General features: G+C 38.9%; 1 protein-coding gene and 1 non-coding gene across 2 annotated transcripts in view; one reads left to right on the top strand and one right to left on the bottom strand.

The window, feature by feature from the left end:
• Positions 1–2,555, bottom strand: part of CTNNA3 (catenin (cadherin-associated protein), alpha 3) — a 529,775-nt gene extending 527,220 nt beyond the window's left edge. The window contains exon 1 of the mRNA XM_010579986.1: positions 2,439–2,555. The gene's annotated coding sequence lies outside the window, so the exon portion shown is untranslated. The remainder of the gene's footprint in view (positions 1–2,438) is intronic.
• Positions 2,556–17,966: 15,411 nt separating this feature from the next.
• On the top strand, positions 17,967–18,048 carry TRNAS-UGA. Its single transcript has one exon. It is a non-coding gene; the product is annotated as a tRNA-Ser (tRNA).
• Positions 18,049–24,122: the final 6,074 nt, after the last annotated feature.

Raw genomic sequence — 24,122 nt, 5'->3', positions numbered from 1 at the left:
ACAGAACTTTTGGCTTTGCTCTAGCATGCCAGACTCCGCTTTTCAACCAACAGCTATCTAAAAATGTGTGTTATGGTCCTGAGCCTATAACCACAGCAAGGAAAATATTCTCCACTGAAGTGTAACCATGGAAACTTGTGAACCTGACAATGCTCTCACTATATTAGCAGTAAACTAAATAATTCTACTGATATCAATGAAATTCTAGTGGATATACACCATTACGCAGGACTACAGAATCTAAACAATCCTGCCTGATTTAGAAATGCTTTATCAACCTTATCTTCATAACACTTCATCTAGGTATATTTTTGCAGGTTCTGGAGTTTGTGGTCTCGTAAATGCACTTGTAGTATTTAAGATATTGAAAAAGCATTTACTTCAAAAAAGACAAATAAAGAAGGTGGTGTGACATCAGATGGCAGCATTTCATTCAAAAAGAAAAGTTTTTCATTAACACTCTTTGGACCCATTTCAAATTCTTAAAGGAAAAAAAAATCCTTTCACATGAGTCTCTGTGCTATTTTCACTGCATGCACTTTGAGCATGGAACAAGGATGCCTCTCTATTTAAGTGGCATACAGTGCTTACATGGATGGCTATCCTGTGCTGGTAATGATAGGTTAAGAAGGTCTGGCTCCAAGCCCTCCCTTTTGTTATCACTTTTAAAGTGTTCCTATCTCTATTCAGAACCAGAGACTGTTTAAATAAAGTTCAGGTTGACCTTCCACTAAAAATAGGATATTGTTTAACTCATTAAAAAAAATAGACAGCAAAAAAATTCCATGATGTGCTACTAAAAGGTTTTTAAATTTTATTTTTGTTAAATGCAATCCCCTCGTTTCCCCTTTTTGTAATTTGCTGATGGTTATCTATTGCAACATTATACTATACTGTTTTGCTTAACAAATGTCTATCTCTTACTTGACTGCAGTGAAGTAAAAAACCATGTTTTTCCCTTCTCTTTGTAGAGCTGCTACTCCTGCCAACTGATTTTGTTGTTTCATACCCATGCATTACCCCTGGATGCTTCACCATCACATACCATTTTATGTAACTATTTTCAAAGTGATATAAAGCTTTGCATTATTTGTTTTGTCTAGCAACCCAAATAGTATAATTCTTCTTCCCTGTTGTCTACAAACACGCACAAAACCACCCCAAAATTAACGGTAGCATATGTGATTGATACTTCTTACGTATATATTAATTTTGAGATATGCATGAAAATAAAAGAGAAATGGTTCTCAGAAACTGCATCATTTTGGATGTTGGCAAGCAGCTAGTTAGCTAGCACCTACAAAAGCACAAAGTAAAAAACAGGGGACAAAAAAACCCCAGTATTTAAGCAAAACCATAACACCACCATACCATGCCTGTATACATGGACAGACCTCTGACATGCAGATTAATTCTTCCAATGGGGTTCCTGGTGCTGCACAGCACCCTATTTCCTTGATCAACTCAGACAACCAGTTTCAAATCAAAACATGGCTCAGAAGAAAAATCCTACTTAGTTGATTCATCATTTCTGGTCAAAGAGCTTCAGAAATAAAGACTAAAGACATTCCTGCCCATTTTGACCTCTGCTCTCATTCCAACTCAAAAGGATTTGGCTAAAGAGTAATCATTAAAAAAAAACAACCAAACAAACAAAAAAACCCAAAAAAACCCCCACAAAACAAAGAATAAAAACACAACCAAACTTTGTTCCAAGGTGGATTAGTTTCCTAACATTGACCACCTGATTAGGAATAGGAGAGAATAGCAACAATTCATTATGCATTTTTTCCAAATGCCTGTCACCAGGCCTAATTCTTTGCTGTTGGATGTCTTCTGGGCTTCACTAGATCTGAATATAGCTCTTGTCTTTAATAAGAGGAATCCAAATGGATTTTACATAACAGAAAATTGTCTTAGTGTACATAAAGTTCTTGAAACACGCTGAGTGTTATATTGAATGTAACAGCCCTCCATTACCCGTCACTTATAAACAAGTGCCTTTTATATTTTAAAATAAAAAATAATTGTATAAAATTGCCTTGTACAGTAATTCAGTATTTTCAACACTGAGGTGATAAAGGTACATTTACATAAACCTCCCTTGCATTAGATGCAAAATCCAGCAGAGTACCAGGAGGCAAGTTCAACTTTTTAGAATAACAGCATCCATGCAACTTTTTATCCTTCCTTTTCCAATATTCCAATATGTTTTTTCATATTTGGAAAACATGCAAACACATTGCACAACATTGGCTACTAGCTTCAAGTGACAAAAGTCATGTTTAAAAGTTCTTTTTCTAGAAAGTTGGTTAAGAAAATGAGCTTTTTAACTCAAACTTTTGAGGCAACTATTTGATTAAACAACTATAGTTCCATTCACAACTTCATGTACTTTCACTAAGTGGAAAATTCCCTTCATTCCTTTTCAATCTTACCTTTTGAATCAAGAATCTAACAAGAGATCCTAGAAACAGCTCTGTGAAGAACTCCTCTTGATGCAGCTTGACTCCAGAGGCACTGACAGTGAGACAGCAAATGGTCGCCTGTCATTCCTAGACTATGAGAAACAAAATAGGAGGGGAAGAGAGTCAAAATGGGGGGGAGGGCAGTACCCATTTGGGACCTCCTCCTAAACTGTTAGTTCCTGATTTCACTGACAACTTGCTACTGAAAAGACCACTTAAAGAAACCCCAGGCTCATTCCTAGTCTTGCAAACATAGTTCAGCACTGAGCTTTTAGACCCTAAATCAGACATCATTGAAGTCAATGGCAAAGCCCCTCAGAAATCAATGAGGTTTGTGTTGAACATGAGAGGGGAAAGGGGAAGAAGGAAAGCAAAGGCCATTATTGTAAAACCCAGGTCAAATACAGTTGTAATGTACATATCATAAAAGTTCATACAAACCACGCAACACATGACAATCTTCATTTACCTTCACAAAATACTTAAAACATACTTCCAGATCAATAATCCCACATTTATAAGATTTTCCACCAAGGCAACCATTTAAGAAATGGGCATGAGTGAAGTTTTACAAATTTGCTATTATAGCAAATTTGAGTACCCTGAAGTGTAGTATGCAATAGTACTTGTGTAAAAAAACTCTGGAAACTCTGAAAAGGCAGAGGTTGCTCAATACTTACATCTATTCTGCTAGAGACTCTCTATTCTGCTGCTTAAGATCTTAACAGTCTTAAACCATTCAGTCTGAAAATTTGTATGAGGTCCATGTGTCAGGCTGAATTTTATTTTTGGAAAATTTCAACCACAGCAGTTTGGCTATTTTTAGTTGATTTAGAGGTAAAAAGGGCACAGACAGCCTGAAGGTTGAGGTAATCTGACACCAGCTAACAGCATTAGAGAGGCTCAACTAGAAGAAAAAAAAGAGACCTGAGCAATGAGTACATATTGTGACTACTCACAGGTGAGGAAAAAACCACAAGATTTGGACAGATGTAAGAGAGTACTGAAACAGTTGGAGGGAATGGCAGGGAGAGGTAATCAATCACATTTGGGCCCTGTCATGCAATGGCCAACTGATTTCAGCAGCATCTTCTGCACTTAAGGAAAAGATTTGAAAGTCAGACAAAAGGTGTATACAGAACACCTTACAGAAGATTTTGTTCCCCTGCAAAAGCATCAAATATTGTTCATAGAAATTAAGCAGACTTGCCTAGATGATATAATAATTTTATGGGGAAATGTACCTGGTATTGCCAGGTTAAACTTAAAATTTTATTTATAATTCATTCCTCTCATAATTTTTTCAAGGTTCAACCTTGAAAGATAATCCTTTAATTGCTCACCTTCAACTCAGGAGTTTAGACGGCATGAACAACAACAGTCAGAGAAGAAAGCTGCTGGACCAAGATTTAATTTTCTGAACACTATATTAAAACTGTGATGCAATCCAAGTCTAAACCTTACTAACTGCAGTTAGCATTTCTCAGCATTTCTTAGCTTTCTTATTTAGTTCATGAATGTAATCTGAAGGTTAAGAACAGACAAAAACACAATTCACTTAACTGCAAGATTCAATATAGACAAGTGGAGTTATGTAGGTGATCCCTATTACACTTTTTCTAATCATTAGATCTTTGTAACTATATCAGTGCTTCATTTATGAAGCAAATTACTACACTGGTGAACAGAGACCCTCCTTATTTTAATAGGTACACTAAGGAGAGGTGTGGATAATGCTAGTTTTATTTAAAGTTCTTTGTCCCATCATCTGCGTTGTGACATGAGGAATGGGATTCAGTTGCTTAAGCTAAGCAGCTAGTGCCATTTTAGGTACTGTAGGGTATCCATCATACAGGCCTCTACGGTACCGCAGGTCTCCCACAGACTTCAACCACGTATGCCAGGGCTGGATATGGGGATGCTATATGAGCCCAAAGGTGTCCCAAACGGCTCTAGACACCTATGCTCAGGCACTTGAATCATTCCCCAGTTGTCTTTATCTTAACAAATCTTCCTATTAGTTTGTTGCTATAAAGATTTTTCTACTGGAACTTGGGTTTGATAGGTCACCTATGAAACACTTAAAGTGGTAGGCACGTGTCATTACAAGTAAGCACTGCAAATTTTGAAGTTATGCAGTACCCACTGCAAATGCCACTGCAGCACCAATTCTTAAGTACCATTAAAATATTCCACACACAATATCTAAAAATTTGTCAATGGTACGGATTGCTGCAAACTACTATATACTATACTTTTCCACCTTGGATGTCCTCCAGATTTCCTTAACAGCCTTCGTTTAACCTTGTCCAAGCCTCTTTAACATTTGCTCTCTATTAACTAGTTGTAATTCCTTATCTCATAACTTTACATCTTGCTAAATTTAATCCTCTGACTTCTATACGTTACCCATCTTTCACTAACTTCACTGAGCAGTTTTAATCTGTTGTTGTACAATGTTTTGCTGGTCAATCCAACCCGATGGCATCTACACAGAAAAATGAATTCTCACCACAGAGGTATCAGTGATTTTGCTGTGAAAACTACATAAAAGTAATCAAGAAATAAAATTTGTTGGATATTTTCCTCAATTCCCTTGTTCTACTTCTATATTTATTAAAATAAAAAGGTGTATTTTTAGATAGATGAAGTTATTCCTTTGTTGAAAGATTCCATCCTTTTCTGTTACGTTTAATACATTTACAAAATAGGTGATCACTCTTTCAGGTACTTACAGAATTCAGTAGCTTCTTATAGGCTAGCCGTTTGGCAATTCCTCTGATAAATTACAAGAACTCTATATGCTGGAGTTATTTCTCTCATACCAAGGGAGTTTACTCTTGTTTTTTAAAACATAATGAACCAACCAAGCAGCATATCCACTAAGCAATATCAAAAGATTTAACCCAACAGAGAAAAAGAAGCCCACAGCAAAAAGACAGAAACCCCTAATCCCAACCCTTCCCCCCCCCTTCCCTCTCCGATTCATGGCATTTGTTCAGAGGGATTGCTTCAAAAGCTCTGGTAACTTCAGGGCTGCATTCAGAATTGGCATGTTTTGAACAAGGGTCCTGCCATCCCAAACCAGTAAAAATAAGCAACTTGTTACAGAAGGCCCTGAAAGCACTTTCAGATTTTGCTGAGGCAGTTGCTGGTGAAGGCTGAGAGGAGTGCTTGCACTAATATGCCAGAAACAGGGCAGGAGAGGTGAGTGCATGCATTTCCCTGGCAAGTGGACTGGCAAAATGGACAAAAGCAGGAGATGCTACACTAGAAGACATCTGTCAAAACCCCTATATTAAATATATTTTTGCCTACTGCTTATACCATTCATGCCACGTAAGTCAGTTTAAAATCCCAAAACAGCTCTGAGCAAAAAGCAACCACTTCCATGACACACCAGAGTACTAGAAACGCCCCTCTGAGCCACATTCCCTCTTCATTAAGAGAGGACGTTCATATACCTCTTCTTTGCCCCCGAGTCTTCCCAGTTCCTACATCGATGGTACCATGTCTCAACAGCCCGTTGAAGACACACGCTCCAGTTACAACCTGCATTCTAACCCGCCCAGCTGCCTACTTCCACCTCTCTCCTCTCCCCTCCCACTCTCTGCCCTTCTTCTTCCTCCTCCTCAGGAGGACACAGGCGCTCCTGCCTCGTTACTTGAGGCAGGCACGAAAACCCATCCAGACTGAGGGCGGATCTGAGGTGGGGGGAGCCCACCCCCTGCTCCTCACCCTGCTCTGGCTCGCATCCCAATGGGAGCAGGACGACAACACGACCGGTATTAACCGCTGACAGGAGAGGCGGAGAGAAGAGCCTTCCACCTCACACCGGGACGACGCTTAACGGCTCTGCGCGCGCCAGCGGCCGCGGCCCCGCCCCAACGGCTCTGCGCGCGCCGCAGCCCCAGAGGCCGGGGCCCCGCCCCAACGGCCGCTTTCCCGCCCGCCGCTGGTCGGCACGCGGCGCGCTGAGGAGAGGATTCCGTGCGCTCTCCGTTTGCACCGTGACAGGTAGTTTACAAGGGGAACCTCACACTTTTAATTCGCCCAGTGCCCGCCAAACCGCTGTTTTATTAACCAAGTCATTTCTTTTACACTGTGCGATAAACAGCTCTTGTTCTGCCGTTTGTTCACAAGCCGCGGCTACCAAGAAGGCCGTGAAGGCCGTTTCCTAAACAAACTTGTGAGAAGACCTGCCACCACAATGCCACTTCGGCTCCGAGGGGGTGGGAAATGAAATTTCCACAAACAGATCCCGCACATGTTCCTGTCAGATCCATTCCTTAGCAGTGCTTGTGAGAACTGAATATACAAATGTGCACCAAGCCTCTTTGTGGATTTTTTTTTAAGTTAAATCATTATATGTCAGTGTTCATGTATCACTCCTACTGACATGCTATTTGTTCAGGTAGAAGGTTTTCCTGTCTGTTTTACTAACTGTCATGATTTTTTTTTCCTTTGGTTCACAAGGCAAGGTTCTGCTTTTGTATGTTCTGCTATAGGACTCTGGATAGAATTTCACAGCTTTGAATGAGAACTAGACCTAGTGAGACCCAGCACTTCTGACAAAGCACCTTGGAACTTTAATCAAATTTCAAATCAAACAAGGTATCCATATCTGCATGGGGTGGACACAATGTGTAGTGCATCCCAGTCTTGGTCTGTGATCATCCAGGTAAGGAACCTGGCTGATTAATATCAGGATTTCATGCATCTTTTGTGCCTGGATTTCATTCCCACAGGAGGCAAGTCAAAAATTTGTAACTGGTGAGTGGCTAAATCCAGCCCCAACATGGAAATCAGGGCATGGATAGAATGTGTGTGACCAGACCCAGGACCTTAGACTTAGCCCTGTGTTCACCAGTATAGGTGTCGTCATATTTGCTTAAATAATTTAGACTGCACTAGGCCAAAGGAAATTTTAAAATCAAATTCTTTAACAAAATTTCACACTGCTACAATAACTGTTGATGTTAGCTGTCACTTGAATCACTTCAAAAATAAAAGATTTTTTTTTTCTTTTACAGACAGCACATTCCAGTATTCTGACTGTCCATTTCCTTCAACTATTATCTGTAAGTAAATTCAGTAATTAGTAATTTCCTTCTATTTTCAGTTGCTTTACTAATTTATTTACTTTTAATGGAAGTACTGAGCAGAGTTAATATATTTCACGTTTGTACATTATTATTTAATCAAACTTGTCAGAACTGGAATTGAATCCATAAGCTCTAATTTTATACAAACAATAGATAGTATTATTTAAAGAGAGAAATCTTTGAAAACAGCCTGCTTACAAGGCACTACTTGCCACTACTACTGAGAAGCCATGCAGTATGAAATTTGCAGTATGGAAGCTTGAACTGCAAAATGAATCATATCACCATGAGCATCAGAAATGAAACAGCAGTGCCTGCAGTTCCTGAACCCATGTTTAGGTCTTTTGGGGATCCACGCAAAGAGAAGACACAAATCTCAAGACTTCCATTGCTTGAGGTTTATTTCTTCAAATTATCTTTTGGAATTTTCACCAGGAATATTTTTCTTAAGTAGGAAATGTAGGCTATAAAGGTGAAAATAACCAAAGATCAAAAAAGATAACAATATGCATGAAGATCATAAGGTTCTCAGACAATTCAGCAAAAAAATTCAGCAGACCTTACCACTGTGTTTCTCCACATGCAGCCCACCAGCAACAGAAATCGTCAACAATATCAACCTATAAAAATCAAAGTATTAACCATGAGTGCTAATACTGTATACCATAGATTTTTGCACAAGCAAAATGCTAACAGTAGATGTGTAATTAGTAGATCTTCTAATATTGTATAACAATGTATATATAGAAGCTTAGTTTAAAACAAAGAGGACATTGAGCTGAAGGACCCATAGTAAATTGACATGAAAGGATAATCAAAGTTGAATCTATTCTGTCTGTTACTGAGTTTTAGCTTTCCTATATTCAAGGTCTTATAATTCAAAATATACAAAGTATTTCATTTTACATGTATAAAGAATTGCAAAGGTTTATTGCTGCAATCTATCACTGAGGCTTAATAGGAATTAAAGTTAGAATGGTCATTTACCCAGGATAATTGCAACCTGTCAATACTACAAATAGATTTTATGTTTAGGCACAAATGTGTGTTTCAGGGTTAAGCCAACCACTGATCAATAGGGAGATTGTCTGATGAAGGGATTTTTTTCATAATTGCCCACTATTTCATTTAAACTTTCTTCTAAAGCATCTGCTAATATGGAAGTACGAACATGAGATGCACCTACTGGTTTTATCCAGTATCATAATTACTCTGTGTAATGACAGTGAGAAAAATAGCCTGTAAAACTCAGCAAAATCACAGTTTTTAATTACAACTATTAAATAGAGTCTGTATATATTATTTTTGTGGGAAGAAAATTATATCAAACGGGAAAAATATAATGAAATGAAAACTGCAAAAAAAATTATTGTATTTTAAGATTTGAATCATACAAAAGGGAACAAGTCTTTGAAGTAAATCAGGGTCTCCATACCTACACAGGGATTTGTACTCAAAACGGGGACAAAAGTCAAGAAATACAGAATGGGAGCCAGAAGCATATTTTATTTTCATACGGGTGGTAAATATGTTACTGTTTATTTGCAGTGTTGCAGATGCATCCTGAAAGCCACATCTAATGAATAATCCTACCATGAGGGTATTTCTGGCACATAGAGTAGTATTTTCATACGATATTTAGCATATTCGAATTTTGAAAGCATATCTACTTAGCTGGAACATCAGAGGTATTTGCCTATCCAGTTACCTTGTTTCTGTTTTCATAAAAATATAGTAAATGTGTGTATAAAACAGTTGCAAGTAGAAACATAGAATATGCTTTTTTTATAAAACCCAATAAATCTGGCAAAAATGCATTAAGGAAAAAGGCTCCAATCCAGTAGTGTACTGCACACATGCCTAAATTTACTAGGATTATTTACTTAAAAATAAGTATGCAACCAAACATTTGGCTGCATTGACACCTACAGCAACGTTCAGTGATATAATTTGATAATCTTGTAACACTGAACCTATAATTTCATTAAAATATAGGTAGAACTAATAGCATCTTTCTGAAAAGGATCCATTACTGAACATATGAGAAGACTAAAGGGAAAAGCAAGACTCTACAGAGTCTGTTAACTTTGTCACATTCTCAAGAGTTAAATGAAAGCTCCAACATAAAATTGCGTGCCTCTTTTTATATATGCATGGATGTTTAGACACCTAGATTAATATTTAGCTGCATTAGCAGGATTAGCAAACAGTACACATTTATTGATATACTTGTGTTGACAGATGTCATACTTCCTTCTTTTAAAATGTTGCTTTAACTAAATTGATTAAGCATCTATGAGCAGAGCCAGACAGATGCGCAGGAAACTGCAGCTATGTTTGCATACAATGAACAAGTCAGTCAAAAGCATCCGCACTTTTTCAACACTACCCTGCCAACAGCCTTAGGTCGTTGAGCAGAAAGGACCAGCACTAGAAGAAGTTTGGTTTACGTAACTATCAGGAATTTTTTGTTGTTTTTCTAGATCATGTCTATAAAAAAATACCTTGTGATACCAATTAATTCCATGGAAGCTGCCCAGTAGCTATTATATTGCAACAAGTTTTGTCATCATTGACAAATTGACAAACAAGGAAAAGTTCCACATATCATAACCAGGGATCTGAGCCATCTGGGTTCTCCAGTTCTTGGCATCCTGTAGTTGCAGTTCAGTCCCAGAATAAATTCCATATTCGCAAAAATTACAGCTATCCATAACAGAAAAAGAAAATGGCAAAACAACATATATTCCATGAGAACCTTTCTCTGTTTCAGGACAGAGAAGGTTTTACTAGAGTTGTGTCTCAGAGACCAGATTGGTACTCAGTATTCGTACTTGAGGGAGACCAGAAGAGGAGAAGCCAGAGCAGAGCTCTGACTTTAAGTAACAAAGCTGCTAAAAGTTTCTAAAGATGCTACCATCCCCCAACCAGAAATTAATGTCTTCATCTCAATAAAGGAAAGGGGGTTAATCTTTTCCATTACGCAGATAAACATCTGCAATATCCATTAAATAGCCTTTTGGTTTAAGATAGCAGGGTTCCATTCAACATTTCTAATGTTAATGCATGATTACTAGATCAGATTGTGTCAAGTCTTAAGCACTTCGGTTGATTGAAAGGTCTCTTGCATTTTATCATAGCAGAAACAGCATTTCAGTTGTTAGCAATAGATCCTGGTGCTGTAAATCTGGAGTCAAGCAAATAAAGCAAAGCAGGTAAAATACTTCACAAAGTATCAATCCCTTAATATGGAATTTTAGTATACTTCTGTTCAGAATGTTTTCAACCAAACAGAAGGAAAGTGGAGCACCGTTGTATTAGCCTCAGCAGAGAGGCAGGAGCCACAAAACAAGGAAGCACAATGCTGAATCAGGGGAAGGGACCGACCAGGTTTGATAACAGTGAAGAGGAGCACAGTACAGGGTTCTGAACTAGGATAGGAAGTAGGAAACATACCCGTGTCATGAAAGAATTACCTAGGTTCTTTTTTAAATAAGTTGTGCCAGAAAGCATAGTATGGTGAAATGCAAACTCCTTGAAACTGGACAACTCTATTGACTACTTAATTAGGGACAATTCTCTTAAAGCATGCAAAAAAATCATGCTAAATTAGTATCTGTTTCACAGGGAAGTTGATTTGTTGTAGTGGTTAGAATTATAAATGATGAATAATAGCTTTTCATTTTATTTAGAATTCATATCCAAATGTCTTAATGGAACTAGCAACAAAAACTTGGAGAAAAGCTAAATAAATCACTCTTTACCAAATGATTGTAAGGATATTGTATTTTAAAAAAAGCACACCAGAAATAACATGCATTTAACATCAGCCTTACACCATGAATATGTTATGTGTAAGATAGATGGAAACAGAAAATGATCCCTAAAGGGCTTTTCAGTGATATCAGAGATGCCATAAAAACTCCCAAAGTTTAAGATAAATAAAATACAGGATGTTTTAATACAGAGGAATAATGTTAAAAACTAATTCTATATTTAAGAATTCGAATAAGTGGACTAAGAATAAGGGTGTACCGCACAGCATGAACAAACTACTATGTGGATGAGTTTATGAAACAATAGGCTATAGGGGCAGGCTATAACATGATTATATAGCAGCTCCAAAATGAAGCCAGTTTTGATTCTGTACCTGAAACTGGTCTCCAAATCCATTCTTAGGCACAAAGAATGGAATATATAGGGTATATTTAGCCATATAGGGTTTTCTAAAGTAAACTCTTATTTTTATTGATTGTATGGTTTAGGCATTCAGCTTTGTTAAATGATCTACAAAGCTAAAAGACAGAACGAGAGAAATACAGAAGAAATATACTTCAGTATGCAGCATTATTTTTGCTATTGTTATTCATTAGTTTCTTCAGTAAGAAAACATGAAATGCTGTAGTCTAGTGGTGCTAGCATTATCTGTTGTAATACACAATTTGTGTTGGGTTCATTAACTCATTCACATTCTTCAAGGGAGATGTCAAACTTACTCTTGAATATTCTAAGTTATACGTAAGCAGAAAGTTAGTGTCCCACAGACATAGCTGTAAGTGTTTCTTATTAACTTAGGCAGAATCTAATCTGATTTTTCTGTTGCAAGCATCACAGACATAACATATTAATAGATTTCTAACAGGAATAAATGTTGAAACTATGGCATTTGTAAAGCTGATAGAGATCAATTAAGTAAAAGGCCACAGAGCAAATGTGTGAGAAGGGATGGAATAGGCATTACCAAATGAATATTGCACTTGCAGTCAAAAAAGGCAGAAAAGTGAAGCGTTGAAGTGCTTGGGGCTCAGTCCTGTATTTCTAAAGAAGACAGTAATAATACAGAGATTATTTAATGCTGAAGAATACATTGCATGCTGATTAGCATTTGCACATTTTTTCTACTGTATAGTTAAACTGTCCATATTCCTATTAAAGATTTTACAGTCTCTGTCCACTTACAGAAGTTAGACATGAAAAAAATATGGGCAAACCTGTTCTGGTGCCATTATTTTATATAACAGTCCTAAACCAGATTTTTCTCTCTCCGTTATCTATTCCAGTGTCAAGCTCCTGCTAGTTTTAAGTGACTAAGAAATAAAGCTTTTAAGATTCCTTTGGGAGATAAATTTACTTTCCAAAATACACTTACCCATTGGGAAATTTTATCTGTTATCCTGTGTTCATTTTTGATCAGTTAAATCTTCATTAAAAGCCCACAAGATACACTTGTTTGTTGTTTACTTCACATTTAGTACTGCCATGAAGAAAAATTCTAAGCATTTCCAAACCAAATATATTATAATTGCTTTTTCAGTTTATGAAAACTTTTTAAATACCACAATCCTTTCTGAAGGCTGTCAGCTGTAATTTTTATTCCCATTCAAAAAGAGGTGCCATAGGTTCAAAAATTCTAAAATTGTAGAACAATACATTAATAAAGTGATGTTATATGCATGAATTCTGATAATGAACCAATTCTTTGACAATATCATTGTATGAAAATTAACCATATATTTGCATAAACATTGCTAACTTCAGCCTATGACATACCAAATGCTTTAGTTAGGCTTTTAGTCTCATATCTAGTCATCTTCATGGCTGCTCAATGGCTACTGGAAAGTATTTCTGAAGAATTGCTCATACCATTCTGAAATAGGTGAGCTTACTTGCCCACCAGGGGCAAAGATCTCCCTCTTCGATGTCTGTAAAAGATGACCTGAGCAGCTGGCTGAGGCATCTAAAAGCCAAGTGCCTACTTGAATGCTGGGGAAGCTCTATCCTACTCAGGCTGCCCGAGACCAGTTTTCATTTGACCTCTCGCCCCTTACATTGCCTCAGCCTCTTAAAGGTAGTCAAATATGTCAGACTTTAAGGTCTTTAAAATAAGATTATGTACAGTACGTAGCATGCTTTATTAATTAAACACCTGTATATGCAGAGGTTCTCCAGCACTTGGCAACAGAGCTTATTGTAGGAATTTCAGTTTTACTTAAGGCTTCTATCCCAAGGTTTTAGTGACTTTTTTAGATACTGTTGAGTTTCCCTACCGCAGAATCTAGGACTTAACACTGCAATGCTATTTTAGTTGAGGCTTTCTTTAAGAATGTTTTTAGTGATTTGTGTTGTAGTTAGATCTCCTTTGGTCTTGGGAACACAATAACTTCATAGTGAAGTGCTAGAATTCAAATAGCAATCTGCAAATGATACCATTCTTCCCTAATCCCTTTTTGATCACTACTCGTCTTCGAAGATTATTATATGGAAGTGCTTAAACCTCCTTCTGCATGTGGTACCTGCAACACATCCTGTCTGCTCTTTTACTTGCAGCTTGCACAAAGAACACTGGAGGTCACTCTAGCATTGCTCAAGTAACAATTTTCTCTAGAGAGAAACACCGAGTTTTTCAAGATTCAACTGAATGTAGTTGGTTAAATATAACACTTCGTGTGTCATTTACACAAGTCAGCCAGCTCTCATGATTTATTATGTTTTACTGCAATTGCACATTTAACTCAAGTCCTACATTCATGTGGACACAGAAAACAGAATAAAGGCAACTATCATTTAAAGAAAAAAGTAAGTTTCTTCTTAGTGCTGGTAGGAAATAAAGGCTTCTAAATTCAAAATATAAAAGTTAGACGTTGTAAACTGTGAGACAGAAGGAACGCTGAGTCCATTTCCAGGTTTCAATGGCTCAGGATACTGCCGGTATGTTTTAGATGTCTCTTTACAAGTCTGTGTTCATTGCAAACAGACAAAAGCCTATGGGCCTGAAATGGTTAGGCTATAGGGTTTAACCTTCCAGGGAAGGCCTGATGGAGAACAACTGAACTCAAGTGCTCCCTCAAGCTCCAGATCCAAACCCTCAGACCTCAATGGTCTTAGAAATGCATTGGCTATTCCTATGTAGCCTATCAGCCACCCAAGGGTTTCCAGGTGGACAATTCATAAGCGGTCCGTGTGTCTCTGTGTCACCGCACAAAACTGTGCTCAAGTATACAGTGCTCCAAAGGACGTGGTCTTACCATTCATGAGCCCAGAGACTGGTAACCTTCTTTTTGGTGTCAAATAAGTTTGGTTTCAAGAAGCAGTTTGGATTTGCTAATAGGTAGCAGGGGCATCTCCATTGAATCCAAAGGCTGAGTATAGTCTAAGCTCTGTATTCAGTCAGTGTCTATAACCACCACTCTCCTTCTGCCAAGTAAATAAGTTCTTTTGTTACTGAGACCACACTGTAATTTATTTTTGCTGTGTCTTGTTTGGGTTTTCTGCATTTTGCATGGCTTCAGAATATAATTGTCTTTCCAGCATAATTTTCAGTAGATTTAAAACACATGTCTTGACAAGGAGCTCAAATACAAAGTCCAAAACATGATTCCATAATTTAGTATTGATGCCAATTAACTTCATTCCTGAGACACAGGAATTGTGCTATTATAGTTTGGGGCAGCTATTAGAACAAAGGTCAAATAACATGAGACCTCTGGTGTTGTGAATATTTGCATAGTACAGACATTAATGATACCATCCACAGACATTAATGATACCATTCACATTGATTTTCCTTGCTATTAAACCCACATAAAACGGTAACAAACATACCAATTCCTCATTTTCTCTTGAACATTTTCCTTATGCAGCTCAAAGTGTGTCTGTAGATAAGTAACAATTTCCATATTTTCTCAGCTTATAGAGGAATTATCCTAATTAAAAAAAAAAAATCAAAAATTCTTGACTAATAATGTGGTATACTGAAGGCACTACTTTTCCTCACCCTGCTCCTCACACATTTGCTATTTACGTATGTCCTGGTTTCAGCTGGGATAGAGTTAACTGTCTTCCTAGTCGCTGGTACAGTGCTGTTTTGAGTTCAGTATGTGAAGAATGTTGATAACACTGATGTTTTCAGTTGTTGCTCAGTAGTGTTTAGACTATAGTCAAGGATTTTTCAGCTTCTCATGCCCAGCCAGGGAACCTGACCCAAACTGGCCAACAGTGTATTCCATACCATGGGACGTCCCATCTAGTTTAGGAACTGGGAAGGGGGGGGCAGGGATTCGCCGCTCGGGGACTGGCTGGGTGTCGGTCGGCGGGTGGTGAGCAGTTGCCCTGCGCATCATTTGTACATTTCAATCCTTTTATTACTACTGTTGTCATTTTATTAGTGTTATCATTATCATTATTAGTTTCTTCTTTTCTGTTCTATTAAACCGTTCTTATCTCAACCCACGAGTTTTACTTCTTTTCCCGATTTTCTCCCCCATCCCACTGGATGGGGGGGGAGTGAGTGAGCAGCTGCGTGGTGCTTAGTTGCTGGCTGGGGTTAAACCACGACAACGTAATCATAAAAATTTGGTATAAGCATGCTTTTTATGGGATAAAGACAGTATCTTATCAGTCATAATGCAGCTTATGAACCTTACCCAAACACACAAAACTACATGGACATCAGCAAAAACTGACCAAATCACTTTGGGTATAAGCACATTAAACAAACAACAGTTTAGACAAAGATTATTGTGGTGCTAAACTACTGAGGTGGATAGGGGGATGCAAAGTAGGATAACAAGGACCATTTCATATATTAATGTTTTTAAAATATTCTCATTATCTAAAACACAGCACAAGAATAAACTCTAAATGAAGTTTGATTTTTTTTTTTAATCCACAATAACACAAAAAGACATACAGGAGAGAAAGAAGAAATATACAGTAATATTAACAGTAGCATTGAACCCTATGCAGTTAAGTGCAAGAAAAAAATAATCGCTAATATGTAGTATCAAATTTTCTGTATCAATCCAGCCTTTTACTGTCTAGTTTAGAGGGATGATTCAAGGTCTGTTACCACCACAAGCCTGCATGCAGCTGAGGGACCATCCCTGTTTCTGCAAGTGGCCCATAAACACCATTGTTCTTATCATTTCCCATTGAAACTACTGATAAATTCTCTATCAGTTTTTGTAACGCAGAACTGAGCCATCATAGCTGTCCGACAATGACCACAAACTAAGCTAACTCCCAATTGCTAATGAGCAATTAAAGATGAAGATTCAAAACCTTTTTAAAAGCTGTATTAACTTAAACGGTAAAGAGAATTTAATAAATATTGAAGTACAAAATAACCGAGTTCTTTTCAAATTATAGAAACACGTTGTGGTTTCTAACATCTGTCTGTCTTCTACATTCCCTGAATCAGGTTCCAGAGAAAAGTCCTAAAAGACTAATTTCATAAGCCTATTTTAAGATCTTTATTAATCCAGCAATATTTTTGGTACTGAGGAAAGTTAGAGAATTATTAAGAGTGCTTCTTGATCAATAACTTGTACAAAAAAAAAGGGAGGGGTGGGGTGGAGCACAATCATCAACATCACTCCAGCTATTTAAAAAAAAAACAACAAAATTTGTGACTACAGGAGGGAAAAATAGGGTAAATTCCTAGCATAAACACAGCCTCAAAAAGGATGAAAAGAAAAATTATTCTTTTTATGCATTGCAGCATATGTATAAACTCAAGTTAGATTTAATTTCCATTATACTACTGCTCACACAGTTAACTATTGCTATGGTAAAAAAAAAATATATCTACAGTGAATGAAACTACATATAAAAGTCCTACAATAGAGACTTTTGTAACAACTTTTGTAACAGTTGAGAGAACAGAATTAGTAAAAACAGGAAAAAAAAAAGATAGCACCACTGTAAAAATTAATGCAGTGCATAATAGTTACTGTTATTTTGTAGTAGTTCCTGGCTGCATGGTCACTAGCAAATTCAAGTGTGCCTGCAAACACTCCCAGGCACATTCAGGCTGAAAAACCCAGCAGCATACAAACTGGCATGTATTTTTCCCGAGCTGAATAGCTGCTCGGGAAATTTATTCCGGTTATTAGCTACGTTAGCGAAAAGTCACTGTATGAAAGGTGGCGTTTATTTCAACTGCCTAAAGCCTCACGCCGCTCAGCGCCTTTGCGCTGACTCGAGCTACTGAGCCAAACGGGATTCTTGGAACTGGGCAGAAAGGGGGAAAAAAAGGCGATAGCGGTAACTACCGCGTCTGCTTCCCCACGCACAAACATTATCTTTTAAAAAGAAATCCGCCGGCACCCAGTTCCGAGGAACGCTCCGGCCGAGCAGGGCAGTGCTGCGCGCCGGGGGAGGACGGAGGTGAGGAGGACGGAGGGTCGGCGAGCTGCCGCCCCGGCGGGGCGGCCATGACGGCGGGGGCGAACGCCGGCCCCGCCCCCCCCCCTCTCCCCGGCCCGGGCGGGGGGGTGGTGTGCGACAGGGAGAAGGCGAGGGCGCCCATTGGCCCCTCGGGCCGCTGGGGGCGGGAACTTCCTGCGCCGAAACGCTCGGTAAGGAGTTCAGCCCGGGGATGGTGCTACCAGCAGCAGCGATGGCCGAGTGGTTAAGGCGTTGGACTTGAAATCCAATGGGGTCTCCCCGCGCAGGTTCGAACCCTGCTCGCTGCGGCCCGGTCGGGCTTCCTTTTTTTTTTTTTTTCCTGTCCTCTTACGATGTGCAGGTTTTACTCCTCATGTTTTCTCTCACTGTTAAGCGTGCCTCTGCAGCGACAAGAGGGATCATCTAGTATTTATCTTAGTGCAAGTCGTTAGGCCATGCCTGCGCACTCCTCCCCTGCTTCTGTCAAGAAATAACAGTACTACCAAAGCAGCAACAGGTCCCGGGGCAAGTTTCCAGCACTGCATCTAAAACACTTGTGATAGACAGCACTTGCTGGAGGTGGGAGAAGGGCATGCTAGGATTAGCGTTGTTTCCACAGCTCACCTGCTAGGTCCCCTGTATGTACTTTCCAAGTGCAAAACTCAGGATTAATCCAATGCTTTACACAGAGACAGTGTCCCGGTTTGTCCAAAGGGCTGCTGGCCTGCCCCCATGTTCTACAGCTGATACAAAATAAATAAAAGCTTGTCAGCAGCAGGCTGCTCTATACTGAATGCATTTGCTCCATCAGACCTTCCCTTTCATGAAGGAAGCTGGTCTGATTACTCCTAGACCTCCAGTGAGGGGATCCTAGATCATCTTTTCCTGGCCTTCTGCACAGGCATGAAGCATGCACACACACACAATCTGGGGGAAAAAGAACCCGCAGAAGTCATTATGCAACCAATAACCAGGAAAAACATAAGAACAAGGCACTTCCCCCTACACACACACACCCCCCATGCACACACACCTCCCCTCTTTTTGACTGGCTTAAACTGGCCTTTCACCACTCAGATGTGTCAATCTCCTCCTCTGTGACCCCAGCATTAGTAAAGAGCTAAAAATTTGCAATGTCAGGTAAGAGAAGGCTGGAAATAAGAAAAAAGGCCATTTCCATAGAGGCCAAAATCAGCTAGAGTAGGAACAACCACTTTTCACTCCTATCTCTCTTAAAGACAAGACAAAAACCCAACACAAACACACATGCAAACCCATTCTTTCTAGGTTTGTTAGTGCAACTTAATTTCATCAAAAAAGTGAAGGTGGGGGAAGAAGAGGAAACATATCCCTGCTCAGAACAAAATAAAAGAAAGAGAGAACAAACAAACAATTGTTTAAGCTGGCAACAAAATAAACATTTCAAAGTGCTCCCTAACAAGGCTTCCAGGGATTTCAAGTTTGGGTGTTAGGGTTAGGGTACGTGCAAGTGCCAGAGGCTACACTTTAGAGGGAATCTTAAACTGGTAAATAACTGACAATGGTACTATTTAATACGTGAACGTAACGTCAGGAATTTCCCTTAAGTTCTCACATGTGAAGGTCTGTGCCAAGGGATACTGGAATCAGACATCTTATCTCAGACATTGCAGAAGAGACAGATTTTAAATTCAAGAGTACCCACTTAAGTATCCTTTGCTAAGGTACAGTACATGTGCTACTTTCACCTTAGCATATTTGTATTCTAACAGCAGCTTAAAATTTTGTGCTTAGAGCAGTATAACATGTTAGTCACTCTGCAAAATATCAAAATTTTTAGTGAGTGTGCACATTTCAGATAGCAAAAAAAAAAACCAAGCCCAAACCTTCTTTTCCACGTATAAGGCTTGATTTTGTTTAATCAGTCAGGAATTTAAACTCTTTTTTGTTCTTATATAACTTGAAGATTCCACCCACACCTGTAATCTGGAACAGATGACAGAAGGTCTGTTTTGTATAATGCAGTTTTGGGTAGCATTCCAAATTAATAAAAAGATTATTGAAAGTATTAAGTATTAAAAGAGTCAAAATATTAAACACAGTGGGCAAGTTTTGCAGTAAGTCCTTCTTTTCCACTGTATCACTGAAGAAGTTGCCAGGTTTTTTACTAACCACTTTAAGTGTCTTACTTTCAAAAGACATGTTTCATTGCTTTAATAGATCTGAAGACAAAGCACCAACCCAATATTCATGAGGAAGTTTGCAACTTCAAGATGTCCTTTTCACTGGGACCTTGCTGGGGGTGGAAATGTCAAATGACCAACACCAGAAGTCGTGGTTATTTTAAATTTTATATTGAAAAATAAGAGGCCAGTCTGTCAGAAAAACAACAAAAATCTCCTCTAAGGAAGTATTTGCATTCAATGAACCTTTTCTCCTTGAAACCGATTTTCCTTAAAATTTGCAGTTGAAAAATAAAAGAGCAGCAGTGAACACCCAAGTTATTTCCCACCCTCACCCTTCAGCAAGATTTATGAAAATGTTCCCATCATGGCATTAAAGGGGAAGAACCATATGGTTTTAATTGCAGTTATTTTTTTGTAAGTTTTTTGTAATTACAGAAGAAAGTAAGTAAGGACTGCCAAACAGCCTACTAAAGCTATATATGCATCAGCAGCATTAGTGTTCTGGTTTCAGTGTGCTCCTCTTGACTCCTGTCACTTTTCATCTCCATTTTGTAGCAAGGAGTTAAAGTGCTACTGTTCTGATGTGCTTCCCTTTTTAAACCTCAGCTATGAGAGTGAGAAAGAGCAAGGCAGTAATGAATCTGGTGCTGGAGTCCAGACCCCAAAATGTACATAAGGGCTCAACATGGTACTGCTCCATATCTCTGCCACTTGGTGCAATTTTCCTCCCCAAATCTGGCTCAGACCCGCTGCGCAGTACCTTCAGGGATCAAGGTGATCAAGGTGCCTCCAGCCAGCTAAGCAAAGAGATGCTTAAGACATCCAGGCTCCTTTTTATCATCAGCTATCCACACTGAAGCAAGCAGCCTAGTCCTTTGGCAGTGGCAGGCCAAGGATAGACATGGGAATCCTGGGGAAGACTCAGGTCCTTTGAAAGTGAGGACCACAAGTAGCAGAAAGCACCAAAGGCACCCAGGCCCAACCAGCTGGAACAGTCTCTTACTCCTCTGGACCTTTCTGCTCATTCTCCTGCCCCCCCCTTCCATCAATATCATTCACACAAAGTTGTTTATGAGAAAGAGGAGGAGCTGAAAGTCCTCTACCCAGCATAAATTTGGGGGCTCCATGGAAATTAACTGCTAGTAAAGGACCAGCTCTGACAATCCTGACAAAGTAAATGTAGTTTCTGTAAGGATTGATGCCTGACACTCAAACTGCATGTCCTTAGAAAAGCTGTCTGCCTTTGGTGCCAAGAGTCCTTTGATATTTTCAGAGAAGCAGTTTTGACAAAGCAGCAGGCAAATCATTTTATCCAAAGCAGTGAGAACCACATCACACATCAAGACTGGAAAACTTCTAAACATTGGGAGCAAATTTCATTTTCTAGAAGTAAACCCTCTCCCTTACTGCCCCACCAGAAGAAGGGAGCAAGAGCAAACCACTGTGAAGATGGAATAGAGAGGAAAGAAAGTTCATTTTCTCCAGCATCCATCTCCTGTGACAGGTTATGATCTCCATCAGAGACCGAAAACATGTAAAAGTTCCCAGTCCCTATTGTGCACCACTGTAATGACTCAGGCACAAGCCTCTTAAAGCTGGGACAAACAAAGCACATGAAGAGTCTCATCTTCATTAACATGGGAGGAAGAAGAGACTAATATAGTGAAGGTGAAAGAACAAACATAATGCAGTGACTACCATCAGGGAGGGGCTTGGCAACGCTTACAACAGCAGGATGAGCATGTACGCTGGGCTGCAATAAAAATACCCAGCACAAACTAACTGATAAATATCATGCCATCTGACAGGGACAGAAGCTGACAACTTAGTTGCTTTATCTTTTGCTGTGTAATTTTATCAGCTTTACAACAGCTTCACTGCTTACCTTCCCAGCAGTCTTGTCTCTCATTTCAGGATATGAAAGTGTAAGATAGCAATGTTCATGCTCAGGAAATTAAAGCTACCCAGTATCTGTTTTAATCATCAGGATACTTGCTTCTATTGCAGAACATATAAACTGCCTTTTTTTTTTTTCCACCCCATTCAAAGAGGGAAACAAACATTCAGGAAACGGCCTTACCTATCATTCAGCATTACTCATCCTGAGATTTTAAGTCATATACTATCTGTATTCATCATCAAAACTTTAGCTCTTACATTGCCACTTCGGAAATGTTGGCAAAACAACTTGGCAAATACTGGCAAAACAAAAAGTTTGTGAAGAACTAGAACATTCTCAATCTTATATATTCAGCCTTTGCACAAGAACAGATATGACAGCAGTAATTAAAGATATATTAATTTTATATAATTCAACACACCCCCCCAGAGCTGTTCAGTTTTATTGTAAACAGCTAGCTAAATAGTTGCTTAAGTTCTGGTATTACAAAACTGGTTGATACCATTTCAGAGACCTAGAAACACAGTATTAAGCCACATGTCCTAGTCTCTCTATTTTATTAGCAACCTCATCCACCTGCACCCCCATCTGCTATCTCATAACTTCCAGCTGAAATCTCATCAGCCCTTACAAGTCCAATAATGGCCAAGTTTAATCAGTACTTTTGACTAGACTCCGGAGGATCTAGGCTCACTTCACAGGTCTGTTTATTTTCATACCAAGCTAAGTGAAGTCACTTAGAGCTATAGCTAACAAAGCACTCAAGCATGGCAATGCTCAATAGCTGTGTAGTGGAAGCACACACCGAGTCAGACCCCTCAGATACCCAGAAGGTTCAGGACCTTTGTTACCTACCCAAACAACTCACAGGAAGTGCTAAAGAAGAAAATGGGACCTCACCATACCCTGCAGGGACCTGATCTCTCCCCCAGCTTGAGATTCGCAGACCCTGATTCTAATATATAGCATCTGGGTTTGTTGCTGTTGTTCCCCGCTCCCACAACTGGCCTTTTGCAGCTGTTTCCACTTTGCAAAGAAAATTAAGTTCTTTTTTGGCCACTGAAAAAACATGTATAACTGACTCTGTTGCCTCTTAATCACATCTTTGCAGAGCTTGAGATCCACATTACAACCCCTGCTCCTATTAATATTTAAGCACGTTAAATATGTTATGTGCTTACCAGTGCAGAGGCCAAGGCACCACATTATTGTGGATAATGTCATGTGGGACATTTGCTGGATCTTTTCATGCTACTAGCAAAATAACTTCTAAAAATACTATATATTTTTAAAAGAAGGTAAGCAGTTTATGCTTGGGGGGTGGGCCCTGAATGATCTAACACTGAGTAACCTGTCAAGTGCTTATTTCTTTCCTTTCTAACATGAGGGAGAACTGGGGCTGCCCACTTACTCCACTTAACTGTTCTTACTGGCCAACAGGTCAGGTCCCACCAATGCTGTCCCACAAGCAAAAAAGGCTGCACAGCTTCCTCTTGCTTTCCAGTACCTCTGGGTTTGCTCTGCTAGGAATAGGTTAATTCAACTCTATTTGAGAAATACAGAACATTGGACGATTTCAAGTTAAATGTATACATAAATAGAAAAAAAAAAAGCTGGTATCGGTGTACTAGAGCACCAGTTAATAATCTGCCCCCTTCGCTAGGGCAAATACAAATTAGAGTACTGATCTCTAGCAGGTATGTTGCAAAATGCAAGTTTTGCCATCAGCTAAGAGTCTTCCAAATATCTGCAATTATTCATCCAGAACAAATATCAAAGGTGCTTTGCCAAAACAAACCATGTAACAATTGGCTAATAATGACATCAGTTTTAATGACATGAAAAATGAGTTTGCTCTTCAAGGGTCTATTGTATACTTACTTCTGAAGGGAAACCAGCTGGTAAGGTGCTGAATCATTCATCCAATTACCCCCTTTTTACCTTTACCAGCAAGTGAAATGGGGAGAAGAGAATCTGAGCTGCCATCTCATTCAAAAGTACTCCAGCTGGTTGCATTTCCATCTTTTTGTTAAAGAGAGAAAAATTGTACCCTATTACTTTGTATCCTTCACATGAACTAGAGTTTCTTCTGTTACTACTGTTTGACATTCTTTACAGTCCCTCCCTATAAAATGGATTGAAAGTCTTTCTTGAGCAAATACCTTTATATAAAGGAAAGCAGTATATGCACTAGAAGAAAGTTTGTAATTATATTTAGCAGATATTACAGAGAATTATTAATCTCATCTCTACAATGTTTTCAGCTGCAAGATATAAAAAAAAATTTTGGATAAGCAGGATGATGTGCTGTAAAAAT

Source organism: Haliaeetus leucocephalus, unplaced genomic scaffold (assembly GCF_000737465.1).
Source record: "Haliaeetus leucocephalus isolate CR32 unplaced genomic scaffold, Haliaeetus_leucocephalus-4.0 Scaffold687, whole genome shotgun sequence".
Lineage (NCBI taxonomy): Eukaryota > Metazoa > Chordata > Aves > Accipitriformes > Accipitridae > Haliaeetus > Haliaeetus leucocephalus.
Note: the sequence above shows the minus strand (reverse complement) of the source record. Positions and strands in the feature narration are given on the sequence as shown.